Here is an 18,181-nt window from a genome sequence, read left to right as displayed (position 1 = left end):
CACGCAGAACCCTAAGACTCATGGGAAGGCGGGAGTTCCCAAGATGGCAGCCGCCAGGGCGCCGCCTTTGGTACCTGGAGCTCCGGGGGCGGTGCCCCAGGGCGGCTTTGCATCGGAAACCGTGTCTGAACATCTCACATGTATGCACGCCAGCCTCTTAAAGATATCCGGAGATGTGAATGGGAGCTTTCTCAGACAGACAGTGTTTGAATAATCCATTTATGGGGCCATCAGGGCCTCATGGAGTTTAGGAGTGTGGGCCATCACCTTGCAAAACGGGCAACTTCTCAAACAGCGACCGCTGACTGCCGGGTGAGTACCAGCTGGTAGGTTTGTTACCGAATTAGATGCAAAGTCCACCTCTTGGGGCCCTGGCTGAACCGGAGTCCCCTCTGGAGGGATTCTTGAGGGGCTCACCCTCAGGTTTGCACTGCCAATCACCGAAACTGAGTTTAGTACCAGCAAGATAGGCGTTTATTCAGTGGCCAAAGAAGGAGAAGGGGAGTTTAGTACCAGCAAGATAGGCGTTTATTCAGTGGCCAAAGAAGGAGAAGGGGAGTTCAAGCTCATGGGTTTTAAGGGGTGAGATGTAGGTGCATTAGGAGACCCTGGAAAAAGAGCCAGGAATAGGCGGTGCATGTGCAGTCCCTCAGGCTGCCTTGCACAGGGTACAAATTGTGCCTAGCAGAGTACCAGCCTCCCGCTTTGGGTGGAGGTCTTAGCATGGTAGTGAAGGAAAGGCACCATTTGGATGCCTCCAGGTTTTGTGTGTGGTTCCTGTGGTTAAGTTAGAGCAGGTTGGGTCTGGTTTTATTGCTGGCCTTTGTGGTATCCTGTTAATAAAACACTATTCTGCATGGTTTAAAATAATTTCTGCACCTGGGGCCTGGGCTACATAGCACAGGTAACAAGTTCAGTCCCCATCCTTCTAGAATAAATGTTTACTCTCTGGATCTGGAGAGAAATGTTTAGCCTCATTTTCTTGTTGTTCTACCTGGTTTTTCTGGGAAGCAGTTTTTTTAACTTCGACTACAGTTCTGAAGCATTGACAAACCAGGAGAAAATTTTCATCTGTATACCTCACAAGTATGCAAATTCAAATGTACAGTAATTTAATATATGCTTCCTTTCAATGCAAACAGCTTCTCACTCTCCTCTAGAGACCAAACTTTAGTCTTTAGAGATAGAAATATCTATTTTTCCCATTATGTCAGCCCGTCTATTTAGACACTAAGGCCTATGAAGTGTACCTCAAAAGTGTCTCTGAAATCTTCCTCTTTTCCTTAAATTTGTATTGAGCGCAAAAAGGCTTGATGAAACCCTGTGCTTTTTACTGATGACCATGTGAGTCCTGGGATATGAACAAAAAAATAGCAGTTACAGTCTGATGAGAGCAGTAGTTCAATAGCACAGGGTGCTCTGGGGGGCAGAGAGGAGGTATCTTTTTTTTTTTTTTTTAATCTGGTAGCAATCCTGGATTATCGTGGATATTCAAATCTTTGTTGAATCGAACTAATCTGAAGTGGAAATACATGTTTTCGGTCTTAAAGGATGAACTTGTCAGACTAGCCATTGTAGGTCAAAGAAATAGCACATCTAACATACAGAGGTATTAGTGAGACTGATATAATTAGAGAGGAAGTAGTTAGAAATGGGGCTAGAGAGCTAGTTAGGGTCTTGTGTTTCTTGTTGATGGGTTTGGACTTTAAAGCAAAGGGATACTATACAATAATTTTAGACATGGAAAAGAACTGACCAAATTCATCTAAAATGGTGCATGAGAGGAAGAGTTAAAATAGTCTAGGATGTGGAGTTCCCGTCATGGCGTAGCGGAAACAAATCTGACTAGGAACCATGAGGTTGCTGGTTCAATCCCTGGTCTCGCTCAGTGGGTTAAGGATCCAGCCTTGCCATGAACTGTGGTGTGGGTTGCAGACGCAGCTCAGATCTGGCGTGGTTGTGGCATAGGCCAGCGGCTACAGCTCCAATTAGACCCCTAGCCTGGGAACCTCCATATGCCACGGCCCTAAAAAAAGGAACAAAAAGGCAAAAATAAATAAATAAAATAAAATAGTCTAGGATGTCAAATAAGCAGTGTATTCCAAGATGGTTTTATTAGGCAGCCTCATTAAGACACTGGTGATAAATACAATAGGGGTGGTGGGAGAATGAGGGATGGAAGAGTTTTGAGGAGACTTTGGAGTTTCTGACTTGGTCATATAGGCCACTGCCATAGTACATGTCTTCCTCTCTTTCTGGTGACTTGGCAGTACTCTAACTGGTCTCCTTACCTTTGGTCTTTCCACCTTCCTTACTGAAGAAAGAGCTGAATTTCCTAAGCCAATCAGATGACCATCCTTAAGGCCCTGGATTGATGTTCACTGCATACAGCACTAAAAAGTCTAAACTCTGTAGCAGTTTTCTTTACCCACCATTCCAGTTCCACTCCTTGCCACCCTTTGAAACCCTCACCTCAGAACCCCAGCCACACAAGCTGTGTCTGGGCATGGTCTGCATCCCCCCTGCCTCTGTGCTTGTTCCCATGTTTTGTACTCTGCTTAGGAAGTTCTAATTTCTCTCTTCTGGTAATGCCATCTATCCTGTAAAAATCCTTCTTCCTCCCCCCGGGCATAGCTCATACCTTCTCTTTGCTTTCCATTCTGCCTTTCTCTCTCTCTCTGTCCCTCTCTTACTGCAACTCTGTTAAAGTGAACTTGACATAATACTGAATCATTGTATCTGGATCTGTTTCCCCCAGTATTCTCTCAAGTTTGGAAGTATTCTTCAGTTATATGTCCTATTCTTATCAGAGTTTACGGAGAATACTTCATAAAAGTTTTCTGAGTGAATGTAAAAGCTATCCCCTTAGAATTTTCTTTTCTCTGATTGCCCAATGTAACCACTAAAAAGGGGGAGGAGGAAGAAGAGAAGCAGCAGCAGAAAAAAAAAAAAAGGCAAGATTTCCCCTTTGATAAACATCACATTGGAGAGCAGATAGCAGGCTTGAGGCTTTGGGGAGGGTTTTTAAAGGTCTAAAATGAAGTTTCCTTATGAAAGAATGGATATTACAAATAGAGCCGTGTAACGTGTCTGGAGTGATCCTCAGGACTATGAGATGGTGTATTTTCAATCGAAAGAGTTTCTCTCATTCAGTTTTAAAGGCTTTGGGGTGTGAGTGTGTGTGTGTGCATTCATGTGTGTATCAGAGAAAGAGCAAGAGCGAGAAAGAGAGGAGGAAAAGGAGAGAGAAATGTGATCATGTGAGTTTTCCATTTTTTTTAACAGTTTTATTTGTGAGTGTATTTGCAAATCTCTTTGTATGCATATTGTTTCCATGTGTTTATGTGGGTGTGTTTGTTTATGTGGGAGTGAGCTGTATGAAAATGTGTGGTTTTCCTGTGTGAAGTAGCTTAATAGAATAAGGTGTACATGTGCATTTAAGTAGTAGACCAGTGTACTGGTGTATCTGTGAAATATTGTGAATTTTGAAACATGCTTATAAGCATATATAGGATTCTATCATTATATTAAATTTCAACATGCAGTGATTCTCTCAATAAGGCTTTACAAATGAACAATTTTTAAAAGTAATGCATGCATAAGTCTTCAGTGTTTTTCTTTAAAAATTGTAAATTTTGCAGAGAAGTATCTTAGAATTGTACAAGCTGGAGAAGGTGCCAAAAGAGGATGGTTTCCACAGCTTCTTGATTCTTTTTTTTTTTCTTTTCTTTTCTTTTTTTTTGGGGGGGGGGCCCACATTCAAGGCATGTGGAAGTTCCCTGGCCAGAGATAGGGCCTGTGCCACAGCAGTGATCTGAGCCACAGTAGTGACAGTGCTGGATCCTTAGCCCACTGAGGCACTGGGGAACTCTTATTAACTTCTTGATTCTTTGGATGAGGTTTAGGTAGGGTATTCTGTGAGAATTAATGATTGTTGTCCTACACCTGCAGGGGTGACCCCAGCGCATCCCTTTGTTGACCTTCGTACTTCTAAAATAAACCAAGGACAGTGAAGAAGGGCTTGAGCTAATGGCCATTTAGGCCAGATGAGGATCTGTAACAATGCCTAAAAGGAAGAGGGTGGTGGTGTGGTCCAAAGGCAGCAGGCTTTGGAATCATTTCCAACTGGGTCTCAACCTCAGCTCTTCCACTTCCCAGCTGTGTGGCTTTGAACACCTGACTCCACTTCTTCAAATCTTAATTTCCTCCCCTATTCAATGATGTTAATAATACCTACTTTACCTTTAAGGGTAGTTGTGAGTAAAATGCTTTGTATGGAGTCAGGGAAAGAGGTAGAAGTTCAGCAAATGTTTAATGCCCTTATCAAAAGGAGTGATCAAAATGTAAAATAATGGCACTAAACGGGGAGCGCTCACTTTCATTTCTCTGAGATCAGCTAGGTACAAAAGCCAAGTGTGAAGATTCTGAGCTAGGTTGGCTGGGAGGTGATGGAGAAACATGAAGCCAAGTTGGCTGAGGAAAATAGTTTCAAGGGACTGGTGGCCCTGAGAATGATAAAGAGTGGAGGGGTACTTTAGTTAGACTGTGCCTACCTCCCCAGAGCTTTCCAGAGCCCACCTTTCTGCCTCCATCCCAGAATCCAACCCAATCAGGAGTTGGAACGGAAAAGTCTATGCTTCTTCCCCCACTCTTGGGGTCCTCCTAAACGAAAGGAATTTGAGCAGAGGCCTTGTGCTATGAACAGGTTGCCCATGCTACTTATCAGAGACCAGGTTTTATTTAGGGGAAACAAAAGAAAACTGTCATGAGACAAAAACGGGAATGTGTGTGAGCTGACTCTGGGATTCAGCAAGTATATTGATTCCTGCAAAATGAAGCCAGTGTGAGCTCAGCATGGTACTTAAGGCCAGTATCATATTTAATCAATTGAATCATTAATTACTTTGAGGAGAATGAACACTTAATTTCTAATTCATGTGTAGTTTAAAAGGGGGGAATGCAAAAATCCATATGGTTTTGATTCAATTACACTTAAACCATCACCATCAAAATAGACTTTTTTAAACAAAGTTATGTCTTGGCCAAGAACTTCAATGAGCCTTTTTAACAAGCAGTTTAAGCCTTATTTCTTAAAAACAGGGAAGTTATATTTGACTTTGGATAAGCCAATTCCCCCTGGACAAGTTTTAGGAATGGCTAAATTTTGGACACCTGCATATCCTAAGTTTGTTTCAGTCATGTGGAAACCAGTTTTTTGAACTTCTGAGCAGACAATCTCAGACCAGGGGAGTGGTGACCCACATTGCTCAACAGTTAAGTTCTTTGCAAAATACCCTCCTGCTGTGAATAGTCAGATGTTCAAAAACAGCTCTGACTCTTTCTGTCTACCTACTGTGTGGTCTCAGGCAAATCCTTACCAGCCAGTCATTTTAATTCCACCAGTCACTTGAACGCTAGGATTCTCAAATTTTCAATACTCTGTTCTCTGAGGTTCTTTTCAGTTTGAAAATGTGCCGTGTCTGTGATTCTGTAACCAGCACACATTTAGAATCACTGCATCAAGGTACTGTTGCAAATCTAGGTTAACATTCTATACTAGTAGTTACTGGCTATTCTATACTAGTACCGAGTAGCTATTTGACCTTGGGAAAATAATTAAAAGTCTAGGCCTCAAATTTATCATCTGTAATTATTTGAGATGATATGTATTAAGGGGCCTTCCCCAGTACCTAGTTCAAAGTAATCACATGATCTTTAGTCCTTTGTTTTCCTCTCCCTCCTTCTTTTCTCTTCCTCTCCCTCCTTCTCCTCACTTCTCCCTTTTTTCCTATCTCTTGTCTGTACATCATTTTTTTTTTTTTTTGTCTTTTTGCCTTTTCTAGGGCTGCTCCCACGGCACATGGAGGTTCCCAGGCTAGGGGTCTAATCAGAGCTGTAGCCTCCAGCCTAAGCCAGAGCCACAGCAATGTGGGATCCGAGCTGCGTCTTCAACCTGCACCACAGCTCATGGCAGCGCTGGTTCCTTAACCCACTGAGCAAGGCCAGGGATCGAACCTGCCACCTCATGGTTCCTAGTCAGATTCGTCAACCACTGAGCCACGATGGGAACTCCTGTACGTCATTTTTTGCCTTTTTATAACATGGTGAAGATTTTTACTGGCCTATGCAATTTCTTCTCAAAAGATTTAGCTGTGTGATTTCATCTCCTGTAGTTGGTAAGCTGTTAGAGGATGGAAGAGTTACATCTGTTCGATTGTATTCACGTTGCCTCACCAAGGGTCCCCCAAATGGTCATTCCTAGATTAGTGCTATGGCTGGACTGGCCTTAATGTTTCTGGTGGCTATTTATACTCACCAGCAGGTAGATTTTGTGAAAAAACTCACTCTTTTACCTCCTTGAGGTTCACCTTGTAGCTTTAAGGCTATCATATCACCTTATTTAATCCATAAAACCTGGGTTCTTGGTGTTGGTTAAATTCTAAGACTTCTAAAGGTAAATTTATATTCCTTGAGAAAAAGTCATGCAAAAACCCTTATATATTCTAACTATAACATTTCTAATGAAATTTAAATCACCAGAAAATCAGGAAATTGTAAGTCAGACATGAGACCAATGAAGCAAGACTTACTGCCCTTCCATGCATATGCTACAGGTCATTTTGAGACTATATCTATGCTATAAAATTGAGAGCTTTTGATGCCTGAATCATTTAAGTATGTGTTGATTCTTAGAAAATGTGAATCAGGACACTCTTTAGGATTAAAATTTCCTAAAAATGTTGTTTTGCTCTTCCAGCAGTTCCTGTACCTATACATTATAAAAATCATTTCAGCTGCACTTCCCTGGCAGATAACCTGTTTAGTTCTGAATTCAGCATTTTTGACTCTTTATGTAGGACTTCCTTTCTTAGAGTAATGCTTCTCGAAATTAATGTACATGTAAATAAACTGAAGATGTTAATATACAGATTCTGGTTCAGTGGTTCTGGGATAGGACCTAAGATTCTGCATTTCTACTGAGTTCCTAGATGAGGCTGAGGCTGCTGGTTCACAGACCATACTTTAAGTAAGTCTTAAATAAGCAAGCATTTAGATCAACTTGAATCTCAAATCACATTCTACATGACAGGTGTGCCCATGAGCTTTCATAATAATACGGCTTTAGTATCTCTCTGGAGGTTGGAGAGCTGGTAGCCTATGGTCTTCCTTGCTTTAGGAGAATTTGTTAAGAATCTGTAAGATTGTCAGTGTCCTACAAATCCTTTTAGAACTTCATTAGCTTCTTCTCCAGCCCTTGCGCATGTAAGTTAAGGAGAAAGAGTACACAGAGCGTTTCTATATTGTTGGTGCTTTGGTAAAAGTCACAGCCGCCAAAGTGTTGCCAGCTCCTTCTCTACATTTCTGCTGAGCCAAAATGGTGCAGCTGAAGGATCCTTGGCTTATCCAAGGGTGGTGAGGTCAGAGCTTGTACTGTATGTTAGGTCACCATCTCTACCCAGTGGTGCTTGTACACAAATCCTGTTTAGATGATGCTTGTATTCAGAAAATTTTAGTAGGGGATGTTGGGAATAATACAGAAGGTTTACAAGCTATGTCTTTGGTCAAGGAAATTTACATTGCTATGTTTCAGGACCTTTCTCTGTAAAATGAGCAATAACAATTTGTAGTGTTGTTGTAAGAATTAGAGATAATTGAAAAGTGCCTGACAGAATGAATGGTGGATACTAGATTATATTCATCATTAATCACAGTTTGATATAATTGTTTAAGGCTTCTGGGGACAATGGATGAAGCTGTTTGTTAATCAGACCTAATTACGAGATTTGGCCAGTATATGTATAATTAGCAAATTCTGGTATTGAGACTTTTAAGTAATTTATTATACCGGTGTTCTCATTTTAATTGCATTTAAGCTCATTCAGTATAATATATTAACCAGGGTTTTAAAAAGCCACTTTAAAAGTTAAATGATGAACATTAAAAATAGTTCATATAACTGAGTTTTATAAAACATGCTTACCAGGTGAAAATGGGTAAGGGTTATTTGATATGCACATAAGCCCCTTCCTGACACACATTTTAAAGTAGAAAATAAGCAAAACTCTGGGACAGTTGACATAATGATTCGTAATCAGGTTTGAAGTTGTAGCATAGTCTGCAAGGGTGTCTACCCCATTAACTCTGTCTTATTTAGTTTTCCCCAGAGTTTTCTGGGGTAAGAGGGACATCCTGTTGCCTTCCTTAGCTCTCCCAATAAGGTCATACTAGAAAAAATTCAGTTTTGTTCACTGTGTTACCTATTTGCTTTGCTTTCCACTTCCCGCCATAACTTTCTCCTGCTTTCTTTTCTTCCCCATCTGATGTAGGAGAGGAGTGAATGTGCCCTCATTGATCCATGCTGGTGCAAAGGTCCTGATGTCCACTTAAAGAGTTTAAGAGGCAGTGAATAAAATGAGTGGCCTGGCCGTTAAATCACTTGGTGCCTAGCAGATGCACTAGAGGACAGACTGGGGCAGGGCGTGTATCCATAAAGCAACTCAAAACCCTTTATCTTGTGTGAAAGACAGTTGCCATCAGGGAAAGGCTTTACTGCTCTTGGCCTCCTCTTCTTCCTCTTTTGTTTTCACAAATACAGTGATATTTCTAAGAAGAAAGCATGCTCTTTTATGCCCTGCACTTAGACAACCTTCTTACATAGTCTTCATCTACATTTAGTTGTTTTACTTGAAAGACCCTCTTCATTTACTCAGTTCAACAAACTGAAGAAGGAAAAGAATTGTGAAAATGACTTTTTACTTTTAGGAATTATCAAATCACTCAGACTGTCACATGAAGGCTCTCCAGGCCCTTTAGTCATCCTGGCCAGTCTACATGCACACCTTTGTACGCAAACAAGTTCATTTTTGCAAAAGCGAACAAATGGCTTCTGTGCTTGTGTATAAGCTCTATTTAATTGAGGCAAGAAGACTGAGCATAGGTATGATATATACTTGTAAATGGTTTGATGCATACATTTGTAGGAAGTGTATGTGTATATATTTACTTGGTGTGTACTTTTTTAAAAAAATTAAAGTATGGTTCATTTACAATGTTGTGCCAATTTCTGCGGTACAGCAAAGTTTGACTCAGTCATTTGTGTGTGTGTGTGGTGTGTGTGTGCTCAGTCATATATTTGTGTGTATTCTTTTTAAAATTAATTATTTTTAATATTTTCTTCTTTATATAAGCATAATTGATTTACAATTTTACACCAATTTCTGCCTTACAGCAAAGTGATTTAGTCATACGTATATATACATTCTTTTTTAATATTCTTTTCCATAATGGTCTATCCCAGGAGATTGGATATAGTTCCCTGTTCTATACTATAGGACCTTATTGTTTATCCATTCTAAATGTAACAGTTTGCATCTACTAACCCCAAACTCCCAGTCCATCCCACTCCTTTTCCCCTCCCCCTTAGCAACCAGAAGTCTATTCTCCATGTTTGTGCCATATTTTAGATTCCACATATAAGTGATATCATATGGTGTTTATCTGTCTTTTCTGACTTACTTCACTTAGTCTAGTTGTATCCATGTTGCTGCAAATAGCATTATTTCATTCTTTTTCATGGCTGAGTAGTATTCTGTTACACACACACACACACACACACACACACACACACACACAGAGAACATCTTCTTCATCCATTAATTTGTTGATGGACATTTAGGTTTTTTCATGTCTTAGCTATTATGAATAGTGCTACTATGAACACAGGAGTGCACATATATTTTTGAATCATAGTTTTATCTGGATATATGCCCAGGAATGGGACTGTTGGATCATATAACAATTCTATTTTTAGTTTTTTAAGGAGCCTCCATACTGTTTTCCATAGTGGTTGTACCAATTTATATTCCTAGCAACAGTGTAGGTTGGTTCACTTTTCTCCACCCCCTTTACAGCGTTTGTTATTTCTAGACTTATTAATGATAGCCATTCTGACCGTGTGCAGTGACGTAGTATCTCATTGTAGTTTTATTTATTTATTTATTTAATGGCTGCAGTTGTGGCATATAGAAGTTCCTGGGCTAGGGGTCGAATCAGAGCTGTACCTGCAGGCCTGTGCCACAGCCACAGCAACACTGGATTTGAGCTGCATTTGGAACCTATGCCACAGTTTACAGCAATGCTGGATCCTTAATCCACTGAATGAGGCCAGTGTTCAAACCCACATCCTCACAGGCACTGTGTCATGTTCTTAACCTGCTGATCCACAATGGGAACTCCCTCATTGTACTTTTGATTTGCATTTCTCTTATAATTAGCAGTGTTGGACATCTTTGCATGTCCCTACCAGCTATTCCTATGTCTTCTTTGGAGAAATGTCTATTTAGGTCTTCTGCCCATTTTTCAATTGGGTTGTTTTGTTGTTGTTAAGTTGTATGGTTGTTTGTATGTTTTGGAGATTAAGTCCTTGGGGTTGCATTATTTGCAACTATTTTTCCCATTCTGTATGTTGTCTTTTCATTTTCTTTATAGTTTCCTTTGCTATGCAAAAGCTGGTAGGTTTGATTAGGTCCCATTTGTTTATTTATGTTTTTTATTTCTATTGCCTTGGGAGACTGACCTAAGAATACATCAGTACAGTTTATGTCAGAGAATGTTTTGCCTATATTCTCTTCTAGGAGTTTTTTAGTGTCATGGCTTATGTTTAAGTCTTTAAGCCATTTTACATGCAGCTGTCCAATTTTCCCAGCACCACTTAACCGAAGAAACTATTGTTTTCCAATTTTATATTCTTGCCTCCTTTGTTGAAGATTAATTGACTGTAGGTGTCTGGGTTTTATTTCTGAGTTCTCTATTTTTTTTTTTTTTTTTTGCCTTTTTAGGTCCACACCCACAGCATATGGAAGTTCCCAGGCTAGGGGTTAAATTGGAGCTGTAGCCACTGGCCTGCACCACAGCCATAGCAACACCAGATCCAACCCGTGTCTGCAACCTACACCACAGCTCATGGCAATGCCGGATCCTTAACCCACTGAGCAAGGCCAGGGATCAAACCCGCATCCTCATGGATATTATTAGTCAGGTTCATTGCTGCTGAGCTGTGATGGGAACTACTATTTCTGGGTTCTCCATTCTATTCCATTGATATATATGTCTATTTTTGTACCAGTACCACACTGTTTTGATTACTGTAGCTTTGTAGTATTGTCTGATGTCTGGGAGAGTTATGCCTCCTGCTTTTTTTTTTTTTTTTTTTTTTTTACTTAAGATTGCTTTGGCAATTCTGGGTCTTTTATAGTTCCATGTAGATTTTTGGATTATTTGTTCTATTTCTGTGAAAGATGTCATGGATAATTTGATAGGGATTGCATTAAATCTGTATATTGCTATGGGTAGTATGGCCATTTAACAATATTAATTCTTCCAATCCAGGAGCATGGGATATCTTTGAATCTTCTGTAATTTCCTTTGTTAATGTTTTATAGTTCTCCACATATAAGTCTTTCACCTCCTTAGTCAGGTTTATTTGTAGGTATTATTTTTGGTGTGATTTTAAAAGGTATTTTTTTTAACATTCCTTTTCTGGTATTTCATTGTTAGCATATGTAAGTGCAACCAATTTCTGAATGTAAATCTTTTCCTGCTATTTTGATGAATTCATTTATCAGATCAGGTAGTTTTTGTGTGGAGTCTTTAGGGTTGTTTATATATAGTATCATGTCATCTGCATATAATGACAGTTTTACCTCTTCCTTTGAAATGTAGATACCATTTATTTCTTTTTCTTGTCTGACTGCTCTGGCCAGAACTTTGAATAATATGTTGAATAAAAACGGTGAGAGTGGGCATCCTTGTCTTGTTCCAGATTTTAGCAGAAATGCTTGCATGTTTTCTCTTTTGAGTATTATGTTGGCTGTGTGTTTGACATAATGGCTTTTATTATGTTGTTCCCTCTATACCCACTTTGGTAAGAGGTTTTATCATGAACAGATGCTGAATTTTGTCAAATGCTTTTTCTTTATCCATTAAGATGATCACATGGTTTTTGACTTTTGTTAATGTGGTGTATTGCATTGATTGATTTGCATATGTTGAACCATCCTTGTGAACTTGGGATGAATCCCATTTGGTCGAGGTGTATGATCTTTTGCATGTGTTGTTGGACTCAGTTTGCTGAAGTTTTGCTGAGAATTTTTGCCTTTATATTCTTCAAAGATATTGGCCTGTAATTTTCTTTTTGGTGGTATCTTTGGTTTTTGTGTTAGGGTGATGGTGGCTTTGTAGAATGTCCTTGGGAATATTCCTTTCTCTTCACTCTTTTGCAAGAGTTTAAGAAGGATGGGTATAAGTTCTTCTTTGTATGTTTGGTAGAATTTGCCTGTGAAGCCATCTAGTCTTGGACTTTTGTTTGTAGAAAGTTTATTATTACTATTATTATTATTATTATATATTTGATTTCATTCCTAGTGCTTTGTCTGTTCAAAGTATCTATTTCTTCTTGATTCAGTTTTGGTGGGCTGTATGTTTCTAGAAAGTTGTCTATTTCTTCTAGGTTGTCAAATTTGTTGGCTTATGATTGTTCATAGTATTCTCTTATGGTTTTTTGTATTTTTGCAGTATCAGTTGAAATTTCTCCTTTTTCATTTCTTATTTTGTTTATTTGGGTTCTCTATTCTTGGTGAGTCTGACAAGAGGCTTGTCAATTTTCTTTATCCTTTCAAAGAACCAGCTCTTGGTTTTACTGACTTTTTTCTGTTGTTTTTTAATTTCTATTTTACTTCTTCTCTGATATTTATGGGGTTTTTTTTTGTTTGTTCTTATTTTTCTAATTCTTTTAGGTGGTAGGTTAGGTTGGTTTTTTTGTTTTTGACTTTTTTTCTTGTTTTTTGAGGAAAGCCTGTATCACTATGAACTTTCCTCTAGGAATTGCTTTTGCAACATACAGTAAATATTGTGTGTTGTGTTTTCAGTGTCATTTATCTGAAGGTATTTTTAATTTCTTTTTTGATTGACCCATTGTTTTTTTAGTAGCATGTTGTTTGGTCTCCATATAGGTGGTTTTTTCTCATTTCTTTTCCTGTGGTTGATTTTTAGTTTCATCCTACTGTGATCAGAGAAGATGCTTGAAATAATGTCTATACTCTTAAACTTGTTGAGGTTAGTTTTGTGCCCCAGTATGTGGTCAGTCCTAGAGCATGTTCCATGTGCACTTGTAAAGAATGTATGTTCTGATTTTTTGGATGTAATATCCTGAAAATATCAACTAAGTCTAACTTTCTGTTGTGCCATTTGGGATCGCTGTTTGTTGATTTTCTGTCTAGAAGATCTGTCCACTGATGTGAGGGGGTGTTAAATTCTCCTATTATTTTCATATTCCCATCAGTTTCTCTTATGTCTATTAGTATTTGTTTTATGTATTTGTGTGCTTCTATATTAGGGGCATATATGTTGACGAGGGTACTATCCTCTTGAATTGATCCTTTTATCATTAAATAGTCTCTTTTTTATATTTCTTTAAGGCCTTTGTTTTAAAGTCTATTTTGTCTAATATGAATATTGTGACTCCCACTTTCTTGTTTCCATGCCTAAAATATCTTTTCTATCCCCTCACTTTCAGTCTGTATGTGTCCTTTGCCCTAAGGTGGGCCACTTGTAGTCAACACATTGTAGGCTCTTGTTTTTTTATCCATTCATCCATTCTGCCACTTTATGTCTTTTGATTGGAGCATTCAGTCCATTGATATTTAATGTAATTATAAGTGCATAAGTATTGCCATTTTAAACCTTGTTTTCCAACTGATTCTATGTTTCTTTGTTCCTTTCTTTTTATTTTTGTGGTTTGATGATTTCCTTTTATTTTGTCCTTATATCCTCTTATTTTTGGTTTTTGTAAATGTATTGTTTGATTTTGGTTTTTTGTTGCCCTGTTTTTTGACTGTGTTAACCCCTTCATGTATCTGCTTGCTTTAGACAGATAGTCATATAGGCTCAAACACATTCTTAAAAAAGTTCTAGATTTTCTTACTCTCCTTCCCTACAAATTTTTATTTTGATGTCCTTTTTTACATCTAATGTTTATCCTTTTGCTGTCCTTTGTTGTGTTTATCATTTCTTTCACAAATAGTTTTTTCTTTTTTCTTTTTGATCTGTATACTAGCTGTATGCTATATATTTAACTGATAACTTTCCAATTGTGATTTCCTCCATTCTGTATCCTTTAATTCTTATTTAGAGGTGGCCTTTCAATATTTCTTTTAGGATAGGTTTAGTATTGCTGTATTCTTTTAGTTTTGGCTTGTCTGAAAAATTCTTTATTTCTCCTATTTTAAATGATAATTTTGCTGGGTAGAGTATTCTAGGTTGCAAATTTTTCCCTTTTAGAACTTTTAATGTATCTTGCCACTTTTAATATATTTTGAGGGGTTCCCATTGTGGCTCAGCAGAAATGAATCTGACTAGCATCCATGAGGACACAAGTTCAATCCTTGGCCTTCTAGTGGGTCAAGGATCCAGCATTGCTGTGAGCTGTGGTGTAGGTCATAGACCCAGCTCGGATCCTGTGCTTCAGCTGTGGCTGTGGCATAAGCCAGCAGCTACAGCTCCAATTTGACTCCCAGCCTGGGAACCTCCATATGCCATGGGTACAGCCCTAAAAAAGACCAAAAAAAAATGTGTGTGTGTGTGTGTGTGTGTGTGTGTGTAATATTTATTTATTTATTTGTTTATTTTAGGGGGAAATTTTCAGCCCTAATTTCTTTAAATGAATTTTCAGTCCCCTTTTCTCCTTCTGAGATCTCTATGTAGATAGGCATGCTTTATATTATCCCATAGATCTCATATTGCTTTCATTTTTTTTTCATTCAGCTTTCTGTATGCTGTACTGATTGAGTAATTTCCATTATCCTATCTTCCAAGTCACTTATTCATTCTTCTGCATTATTCATTCTGCTATTCATTACCTTTAGCTGAGCTTTCATCTTGGAAAATGAATTTTCTAATTTTTCTTGGTTCCTCCTTATAGTTTCTAGTTTCTTTTTATAATAATCTGCCTTACCATTGATAATCATTCTTAACTCCTTAAGTATTTTCATTATCTCCTTTTTGAATTCTGTGTCTGTTAGACTGAAGCATACTCTATCATTGTTTGCTCCTTCAGTGGAATTCTCCTCTTCCTTTAACTGGGAATCATTCCTGTGCATCTTCATTTTGCGTATATTTTTCTTACTCTGTGACTTTATGGGAAACAGTTATTTACAGTAGTTCTGGAGAGCTATTTATATGTGGGCGCTTCCCTGGGTAGATTGTGTGTGGGTTAACTCTGTTTTTGGCATTAAGGGCTGCTTTTGGTTTGACAGTATGTGCTATTGATTGGAGAATTCATAGGATAGGGGTTGGAAGAGTCCTCAAAGACAGTCTTTTGAAAAGCAGCTCATGTGATACTTAAATCCTCTGTATGCTTTCTTATCCTAGGGTTTACCAGCAGAGGCTTGAGAACTTCAGTTATCAGGAAATTTCCTACATCTCCAAGCTACTTGTATCATCTTCAGCTCCATATCTTCACTTGGTCTGTGAGTTATGCATGTGAATGCATTTCATAGCCACCTATACCTGAGGCAACGGTCCTGTCTGTGATGTGTGTAGTTGGTAGCAGGTCAGGGTTCTGCCTGTGGGAATCTGGGCATCACAAGCAAGTTGTAAACAAGGCAGCCATCTCTGCCAGTGCAGAGAGCCCTTTTGTGATCTAGGTGCCCAGTGTGTGTGGATCTCTGCCTCTGAAGAGTGCCAGTGCTTATGGATTTCTCTCAGCTCTTCAGGAAAATCTCTTAACTGCACACTTGGAATATTTCTGTGTTCACCTGCAGCACTCTGTCAGCAAGCAACAAGAGCTTTAGGGCAGAAACACAGGACACCAGGTTCTTGAAACCCCTTGGAATGGCTTCCATTAACTAAAATACTTGCACTTGTTTTCAACAACAGTTCTCAGGTTAAATTTCAGCAATTTCTATTTTGGTTAGGGAGCTGTGGCAGAAATGTCTCCAGATTCTTGGTGGCTGTAATGCTTCTGTAAAGCCACCTTTCAGCATGCTCCATTTGCTGTGCTCTCAAGGACTCAGCTGTGTTCATGCCTTCACAGTATTCAGCCCCAAAAGGCAAGTAGGGAGACCTGGGAAGGGCTTTTGAGAAGAGGAAGCCCCTGGAACAGGCCACTCCAGGAATCTCCCTGCTTAAATTGACTCACTCTTTGATATGTAGAAGCAACAGCAAGGGGTGGCTTCCAAGTGCTTGTCTGTGATGATGGATGAGCTTGGCCTTGCAGCCTGGGGAACAGATAGGAGTCAGCAGAACACAGATGTTGTAAGGCAGCCAAATTAATCTTTAGTGAGAATGTACAAGTTAGGCACTCATTGAATAGCTAATAGCTGAACCTCATTGCAAAGCAAGAGCTAACCCTACAGAATGGCTGTGGCCTAAAACATTCCAGTCTTGGTTGAGGTATCAACTGTGAGGATTTCTTAAAAATATTTCAATTGTGGGGGAAATTTTTCATGACTGAGAAGAGCATGGTTTCAAATGTACACTTTCTACAGCCTTTCTGGGAAAGTTGGAACTCTGGATAGTAGCCACTTGAGCTTTATCTAATCAGACTGAATCAGGTACATGTATGTGTGATTAAGATGAAGCAAGAACCTAAACCTCTGGAAGGCCTTGGGTGAGAAGTACCCTTCTCTGCAGAAATATTTCCAGATAAATAGGCATTTCATGGGTTAAGAAACTCAACTTCCTCTCTTTTTCCATTAAGAAAAACCATGTGATAACTGGTCTAGATTAAAGTGGCTACTTGGCTGTGTAGAAATGTATGAAAAGTGTTGTTGACATCAGAGACCAAATATATCTTGGATAGCATTTATTCTCCTAAATTATAGGTGGTATCTTGATATCTGCATTTATTTCTAGGTTTATAAAGCTTTCAGGGAGTTAATTTCTGAGTTTAAGGGTGCCATGTAGAAGTCAAGAGTCTGATGAATCGAGCCCTCTTTCAGTATATTTTCTGAATAAATAAGAAAGGGTGATTGAAGGGAGAAATTATTACCATAAACAGGATCAGGAAAATGTATGTAACAATTGAGTGGCATACTGGTTGTGCATTACATCAGGACCATATAGTGAGTGGGTCTTTAGTGAACATTCGTAGACAAGCTATCCAGAGACAAGAGGCAATAATACCAAATACATGGTATTTGGAGAAAGACACACCTATTTAGAACTTCTGTGAGTCTGAGATAATTTTCTAAGAAATAAAGATAATGATACCCATCTTTTAAGACCATAGAGGGGATTCAGATCTAATTTTTAAGTACTTGAAGAATGAATACCTTTTCTTATCAGGTGTGGTGGTGGATATTAATACTAAAGGTTGTTTCTATAGTTCATTATCATGGAACAAAGTGTAGGTCTGAGGAGCTTTCTGAAAGAGCATCAGGGCTTTGCTGGTAACCTAAGCTTTTATACCATTCCCCAGAAAAAACAGGAGATGTGAATGCCATCCACCCCAGGAAATTTGGTAGAGAATTTGACCCATATCTTTTGGAGATGAGCTATCCCTATCTGATGTAGCCATTTCTTAGAATCCTAAAAATAGAGTTGAAACTAGCACTCTTTAGAAGAGAAATTTTTAAAAAAAGAATTAATAGAATTTACACATAAAAATTAATCATCTACTATAAATATACTCATGAGTTTAAGGGGAAATTTTGATCATAAATAGGAATCTCAAAAATGGAGACTAACAAAAGGAACCAAATGGAAATTTTAGAACCATAAAATACAATATCTGAAGTGAAAAATTTGCCTGATGGGTTAACACATTAGATACTACAGAAGAAAATATTAGTGAATTTGAAAACGTAGCATTAGAACTAGACAAAGTGCACAGGGAAAGAAAAGGCTGTCAAGTAGAAATAATGAACAGTGGGAAATGAAAATAAACAGACTTTAGTGATTTGTGGGAAATAATGAAAAGTTTCAATATATCTGTAATTATAGGACCAGAAGGAGAGGATAGGTGAACATAGGAAAAGAATATTTAAAAAAATTAATTATAAAATATTTTCCAAATTTGTTAAAAGTATAAATTCACAGATTTAAGATACTCAGTGGACCCCAAGTGGTATAAACAGACATACAGACAGACACACGTAATAAAATTGCTGAAAATCATTGATAA

General features: G+C 38.5%; 1 long non-coding RNA gene across 1 annotated transcript; it reads left to right on the top strand.

The window, feature by feature from the left end:
- The first annotated feature begins 20 nt into the window (after positions 1–20).
- On the top strand, positions 21–17,889 carry LOC146404169 (uncharacterized). Its single transcript, XR_014844365.1, has 2 exons — positions 21–312; positions 15,427–17,889. It is a non-coding gene; the product is annotated as an uncharacterized LOC146404169 (long non-coding RNA).
- Positions 17,890–18,181: the final 292 nt, after the last annotated feature.

Source organism: Sus scrofa, chromosome 4 (assembly GCF_054392235.1).
Source record: "Sus scrofa isolate SSC_HxYL_T2T_F1_AM1 chromosome 4, Sscrofa_HxYL_maternal_Yorkshire_Landrace_v2.0, whole genome shotgun sequence".
Lineage (NCBI taxonomy): Eukaryota > Metazoa > Chordata > Mammalia > Artiodactyla > Suidae > Sus > Sus scrofa.
Note: the sequence above shows the minus strand (reverse complement) of the source record. Positions and strands in the feature narration are given on the sequence as shown.